The 7465-nt window shown below is 39.3% G+C and overlaps 2 long non-coding RNA genes across 2 annotated transcripts in view; one reads left to right on the top strand and one right to left on the bottom strand.

Moving 5' to 3' along the window:
- Positions 1–1209, bottom strand: part of LOC138011260 (uncharacterized) — a 5674-nt gene extending 4465 nt beyond the window's left edge. Inside the window, exon 1 of the long non-coding RNA XR_011124669.1 lies at positions 1065–1209. This is a non-coding gene — a long non-coding RNA (uncharacterized lncRNA). The remainder of the gene's footprint in view (positions 1–1064) is intronic.
- A 2641-nt stretch (positions 1210–3850) lies between these two features.
- On the top strand, positions 3851–6500 carry LOC138010383 (uncharacterized). Its single transcript, XR_011124456.1, has 2 exons — positions 3851–4533; positions 4895–6500. It is a non-coding gene; the product is annotated as an uncharacterized lncRNA (long non-coding RNA).
- Positions 6501–7465: the final 965 nt, after the last annotated feature.

Genomic DNA, 7465 nt, shown 5'->3' with positions numbered 1-7465 from the left:
ACATCGCGAAGGTGTTCGCGGAATCGGTCACCTAGTCGTCTACCTGTCTCACCAATGTATAATTTATTGCATAACGTACAGGTTATGCAATAAATGACATTTGCGGAGGTACATGTGAAACGATCGGTGATCTTAACAGATCGCTTAGGTCCCGATATCTTGCTAGTGTTAACAATGAAAAGACAAGTTTTGCATCGTGAGCGCGCGCATTTGAAATTGCCGGGTTGCTCGTTGGTTTTAAGCGCGCTTCTAACTAAAAAGTTGCCTACGTTTTTGTCGGATGTTTTGTACGTTTTTGTCGGATGTTGGACATTTTGTAATAATTTATGGGCGGTAAACTGCAGCATACCCGTTCACCTATTTGCATATCAATCGGATGCATGGGTAAATAAGATATGTGGAATGATAAGTAGGGTGAAATTTGTGCAATCCATCGCTTTGTAGAGTGGTTTTAGAAGCTTAATATATTTAGACAAAAAAATCCATCTACTCTAATTTAATCTCAGTCTGCTTGCCCCCTAAATCAAGATGGCAGCAAAAATTGAGATCATTTAAGGCCTAGCCAAACGGTCGCAACATTTCAACGCAACATTTTTGCATGATGTTGCGACACGTGTTGAGTGGACTGGCCAAACGCACGCAACATATCGCAACTGGGTGGCCAAACGTACGCAACATGTTGTGCCCAACAATGTTGCAAGATGTTCCGTTGAAATGTTGCGAGCGTTTGGCCAGGCCTTAAGCTGTATTGTACAATCTTAGAAATGTTATTCGCTTCTTTCAGCGAAACTCGAATTCCGGTTTAACTGATAGACTGCTTAGCAGTTCAGTCACATCTCCACAATACTTTCAACTTACCTGCGTGTTCGCTTTACTTTCACTAAGCGGGGCGTGACATGAAGCTCTGAAAACTTAATATGCCTTCCAAAACGAAACAGCCAATAAGGCCACCAGAAAAAACACATCACGTGCATGTGCTGATCAGGCTTATCTTTTTCAGGTTTAGCTGATAGAAACTGAATAGTTAGTTGTTCAGTTAGACCTCGACAATACTTGCAACTTACCTGCGTGTTAGCTTTAAAGCCCTGGCCAAACAAGAGCGAGAGTGGATGAGATTTGACGAGCGTTGAACCACTTGAGAGTAGATGAGAGTGGTCGAGAGTTGGCCAAACGAGAGCGAGACTTGTCGAGAGTTTCAAAAAAAGAGAGAGCCTGAGAGCCACCCTGGAAAGCCCTTTCTGACGTAAATATGGCGACTAACCAGCCGGTATATCATTTTCAGCTAGGCAGACAGGCAAGATGAACTTTGTCCGCAAACAAGCTTCTACATGTCTATTTCAACATTATTTCACGGCGTGAACACAAGTGAGTTCACGACGTGACTTTATATTTTCACTGTCTTTGATTTCACGCTGTGAACTTTTTCACTGAGCGTAGTGAAAAGAATTCGGGCAATAGTGAACATCCCGTGAAATAGTAAAATTAAACGAGACTTACCTTTAAGTTGAAGTTTGATTGAGATTCTACCGAGTTATTAAGTGCTGGGAGATTACATGAGATCGCAGCGCATGCGCCAACTCAGTCTTTAAAGGCTTAATGTGAGTGACTCACAGGTATCAACAAAGGGTGGGTTGGGAGGGCATGTAATCTCCCAGCACTTTATAACTCGATAGAATCTCAATCAAACTTCAACTTACAGGTAAGTCTCGTTTAATTTTACTATTTTACCTCGTTATCGTGCTGTGAGATCACATGAGATTTTGAAGCAACAAGAACATTAAGCATAATCAACAAAACATTTATTACAACTGTGTGTTGCTTACATTGCTGAGCACCTTGTCAGCAAATGCGTTCTCTTATAAAATTTCGCGAATGTAGACTCTGAGGACCATCCAGCTGTATGCAAAATATCGTCAAGGCTTACTGAAGCATTACTGGCTGCAGACGTACTGGCAGTCCTAGTATTATGTGGTTTAAACCTGGATGTATCGATTCCAGAGTCAGTCAGAACCAACTTAACTCAACGACTAATGGTGTCTCTACTTACTCTTTTAAAAGGTCTGTTATAACTAATAAACAATTGGCTTTCTGAGCCCCGTAAGGATTGTGTCCTTGTTAGGTACTCCTTTAATGTTCTTACAACACAGAGAGTCTCATCCTTGAAAGGTCTGAGTTCTACAAGAGGGTTTTTGACACCTGGTCTGCTTTGTTTTAAGTGGTCAACAATCTGAAAAGTATAGCAATTATTCACAGAGACCATGTGGTCAATGCTTAACAAATGAACGGTCTGACCTCTTTGGCCTGAAACTAGTAGAATAAGCACAAGGAGTTTCACTGTAAGTTCCTTTAAGGACCACTTATCCACAGGGGATAAAGACTGAGGATATGAAAGAACAATGGACACCTCCCAAATTTCTGTGTATTTAGATCTTGCTGGTTTTTCCTGGAAAATGCCTTTCATTAGCCGAGATACCAGGGGGTGTTTTCCTACGCATGTCCCATTCTCTAAAGTAATATAGCTAGACAAAGCACTTTGGGCTGTATTGACGGCACTGTATGTAAGGCCTTGCTGATATAGCAGGGTTAGAAAATCAAGCACAGACACTACAGATGGTTGAATGTTACTGATCTGCCTCTTATTACAAAACGTTTGCCACTTTGTAATGTAGATACTGTACTGTTTCTTTGTTCCGTCTCTGCAACGGCAATCGTGACGTTGAGCGGCTATGTAATTGAAAATCTGAACATCTATGAGATACAAGAACAGACTTGCGAATTATCGCAAATCACAATGCTGACAAGCACAAAAACTTAACACGGGAATATTTAGTTATTGAGAAAATCTTTCTTTATTCGTTAGCAATGATCCTTTCAAATTTCAGAGAAACCGACCGGTCAGAGAATATCTTACAAGTTTTTTTCAATGGGATGTCAAAAGGCCGAGTGGATGTTGTGCATAATGGTAGGGCCCCAGTGGTGAAATTTATTCCACAGTTCACCATGAAATCCTTAAGCCCCCTTTTCGCGTGAAAGGTCACAACTCTGAAACGCATTCTGATCGAAAGATTAATGACAATCCATCGTAAAAACACGAAAATTTCTGCAGGAAGAAATTGATCACGTGCTAGGCAACCCACAAAGGTGTACATAATCACCTTGTGTCAACTGAATGAACTACGGGAGAGAATGTTAATCGTTCGTCGTTTTCAGAGTAAGACAACGTCTTTGGTTTTTTAATTTTGTTGTAGTATTTAACTGAATATTTACATTTCATCTGTTGGGTCAGAAAGCCTTCTTTGTCGGGTTCCTGAGAACGTATCTATTTTGTCTTCAGGGTGAACTCTTTACACAATCGTGAGGTTGAGCGGCTATGTAATTGAAAATCTGAACATCTATGAGATACAAAAACAGACTTGCGAATAATCGCAAATCACAATGCTGACAAGCACAAAAGCTTAACACGGGAATTTTTAGTTATTGAGAAAATCTTTCTATATTCGTTAGCAATCATCCTTTCAAATTTCAGAGAAACCGACCGGTCAGCGAATATCTTACAAATTTTTTTCAATGGGATGTCAAAAGGCCGAGTGGATGTTGTGCATAATGGTAGGGCCCCAGTGGTAATGAATTTATATAGCGCATTTTCTATTCTTGGGTTTCACTCACGTGATCAACAGCCATGTTTTTCAACGAAAACAAAAGAAGACGTTAGCATAATAATAGGTTTCAATTCCCGGAGGATTGGATCGGGACACCAACATGGCCGCCATTTCATTGTTTGGGGACACCAACATGGCGGCCGTGACGTCATGTGAAATCCAAGAATTGACATATCATGACGAGACGCAAGTGGGTCTGAACTGGAAGTACCCGATTTCTGAATCCAATTAAGTTGTGGTTTACTCAGTAATGACTCTTCTGTCAACAAAGAGGGGTAATAGGATTAACATGTCAGTTATCTAGTTTAGCCTTGACGAATAACATGCGTTTCTGTCATTTGAGAATAAGCTATTTTGTTCGTTTCAATCACATGAGCACGGCACGGCCACGTTGATCATTGTGATTTTCTTGCGCGGGCTAAGACATCGCGGAAGGTTATTCACGATTTTCTCCGGTACAGAGCCCGTAGTTCTTAGATCCAAGGAAAAAAGTGGTATGTGTTAATTAAGCAACATAGGTTATGGAGACCGTCTGAGCTGCTGGTGCGCTTTCCAGAGGAATTTGCTCGGTAGATGGAGCTCCGTTTGAAGGAAAAGCTTCTACAGCAGATAAAATCGTCACTTCATCGTTTGGATTAATCGTTGTATTCCTTCGTCATACACCGGATTCACCACTGTATCAAGATGAGCTATTTGAACGGCTAAGAGAATTTTTAAACAGCCTTGACCTTAGCCTTTGCAGAAATCAAGTTATCGGTGCTGGCTGGCTGACTCCACCGAATTGCCGTTTGAAAATGCCATTGTCATCTCACATCAAATGGACAATGATACTGGCTGCGTCTTACTAACCCCGCCAGACAGCTGTTCAAGTAAGGTAAGTTGCAATCGAGCCATTTGTGGTCACGTAAAACTGGGGCAAAATGAAAGGAAAATTCGAAAAGAAGTGTCTGATGTTTATTTTTCGCTTAAAATGTTTGTTCGCGATAGATTTTCATGATCCAGAAGCTTATTTCACATTAGGAGCCTTGTAAACGTTCTTTTCAAGTCTTGCGAACATTGTCATTTTGATGAAAGCAACAGACTTTCGTATTTTATTTCCTAAGCTTATTGTTAATTGACGATTCAATACCTACTCAATGTTCTACATCTCCGAACATGAAGGATTGCCAAAGTAAAGATATCAACACCCCTGGAAAAAACATAGTTAAGACTTGCTTATTGCCTTTTTTTTCTAGATCAACTGGAATTCGTGATGATGTGGAGTTTTTACTCGAAGAAGAACTGAGCAGTATCCAGCTTTATGAATTGCACATGGTTTATGCGAAATACTACTTCTGGGTTATATTGGACTTTTGCCGTATAAATTGACTCTCTTAAAGATGTAAATAATGCATTAAGAAGTTATGGCCCTAAATCCTTCAAGGGTGATAGGCTCACAGAAATGAAGAACAAACAGAAATTGGAAACACAATGTCGATGTCATGTGTGCGAAAGTAAAATTGAAGCTTTCTTTCTAAATACTTATTGCTATGTGGCTCTCCAGAATGTAATTATTCATAGATGTGTGGCTTTCCAGGATTTAATTCATTATCAATGACATTTTGGAACACATTACGTGTAGCTTGAGCCTAAGGCTTGTGACTTTCTTTCGACAATAATATAAACGTCTGTCAAATTTCCATCATTTGAGGCTTTAGTATATCTAGTAGGAAGTAAATACATGTAGAATGTAGTCTGTCAATATTTTACTACAAAGGTATCAATATTATTATTGCGTTAAAGTCACACAAAACGTGGCATTCTGGCCAATCTTGATGAAATTGGGAAATATTTCAGCTAGAACTGGTGATGTTAAGAGTAGGATCCATATAGACCATCGTAGTGTGCAACTGCTGCTTTTAAAAAATCGTTTCCTATTGTCAAAGCTTGGTTATACTAATGAGGTTCACAGTGGCATCCAGATGTATCGTTGGAGTGTGCAACTGTTAAGTTTTAACATTCTTGTCCGATTGTAAAAGCTTGGTTACTAATGAGGCTAATAGTGGCATCCAGATGTGTCGTCGGAGTGTGCAACTATTGACTTTTAACATTCTTGTCCTATTGTAAAAGCTTGGTTACTAATGAGGTTAATAGTGGCATCCAGATGTATCGTCGGAGTGTGCAACTATTGACTTTTAACATTTTTGTTCCATTGTAAAAGCTTGGTTACTAATGAGGTTGATAGTGGCATCCAGATGTGTCGTCGGAGTGTGCAACTATTGACTTTTAACTTTCTTGTCTTATTGTAAAAGCTTGGTTACTAATGAGGTTGATAGTGGCATCCAGATGTGTCGTCGGAGTGTGCAACTATTGACTTTTAACATTCTTGTCTTATTGTAAAAGCTTGGTTACTAATGAGGTTGATAGTGGCATCCAGATGTGTCGTCGGAGTGTGCAACTATTGACTTTTAACATTCTTGTCCTATTATAAAAGCTTGGTTACTAATGAGGTTGATAGTGGCATCCAGATGTATCGTCGGAGTGTGCTACTGTTGACTTTAAGCAGCCCTGTCCTGATGTAACAGCTTGGTTACTAATGATGATGTCTGAAATATTGGTTAAAGTTACTAATATTCATTAAGGCGTTTTGCCCACGTGTACTGCATCAAATCGAGAATAGCTTTTGGTAGCACTAATTTTGAATTGGAGTTATCTGTTTGTTTTTGTCTGCAATTTACGACATTTCTATAATTAAATCATGTTAATCTGAGTAAAAACTAGGTGTGGTTTTAGGCAGTGATAAAATACAACCACACCTGCTCGGATATGTTTTTCTAGGAAGAATATACTGAGTACATATTAGAGGATGATGATTATTGTCTCCTGATTATTACTTTCTTATTTCTTTTATAGTGGCAATTTTAATTATTCTTGACTGAGTTAAGGAAATGAAGAATCAAACTGGGTTAAAATGATTTTAACCCAAATTTCATTTTGAACTATGACAATGATGAGTTTAATCGAATGCAAACTGATGAGCAATTTGCAGACAAGCAATACAATTTTTGTCAATGAAAACGAAATGGGGTGTCCCAAAAAAGAAGACCCGAATACCCCGAAAACTCGAAAAAGTAACCCAAAACCCTCAATTTGGCTAACCCTAGGCCTAAAGTTGGTTTTTTGAGTCACCTCAAGCGAAGTTCAAGTCCTTCATTCCCTACAACTTGTTTCAAAGTGAAAGCTAGGCGATCCGCCATATTTAGCTGAGTAACCACTCTCCACATGTGGCCGGGCACCTTCATTTCCCGTCGGATGTACACTGTTACACTCTAGGTCTAAAAACCAACTTTAGGCCTAGGGTTGAAGGTTTTGAGTTACTTTTTTCGAGTTTTCGGGGTCTTAGGTTCTTCGTTTTCGAGGCACCCAACGAAATGCCCTTTTTATAATGTACTTTTTGAAGCAGTGTTACGAAATAGCAAGAAATTAAAAAAAGACAACAAATACCAGTAATCTTGCTATCTGATTGACTAATTAAGAGTCTTGACAACGCTGTTCGCGTCATTTTGGGAAATAAACCAATCATATTGCTAGCAAGTTTTTCACAACGCTTCGCTCTTTCTTTTTCTGATCTTGGGCACGCTCTGAAATAAACATTTACTTTGACGTTGAATGAATAAACTCGAATCCAAACTCGAACATGCCTTCCTCCCTGAATATTGTGGTAAAAAAGAAATAGAATGTAGTTCAGAGGTTTCTGTACTCTTATAGACAACGATATTCGTCATCACAGGTCAACATTGTGACCACTGTGATTAATATCGTTGTCG

This window comes from Montipora foliosa, chromosome 7 (genome assembly GCF_036669935.1).
Source record: "Montipora foliosa isolate CH-2021 chromosome 7, ASM3666993v2, whole genome shotgun sequence".
NCBI lineage: Eukaryota > Metazoa > Cnidaria > Anthozoa > Scleractinia > Acroporidae > Montipora > Montipora foliosa.
This window is presented reverse-complemented; position numbering and strand designations above follow the sequence as displayed.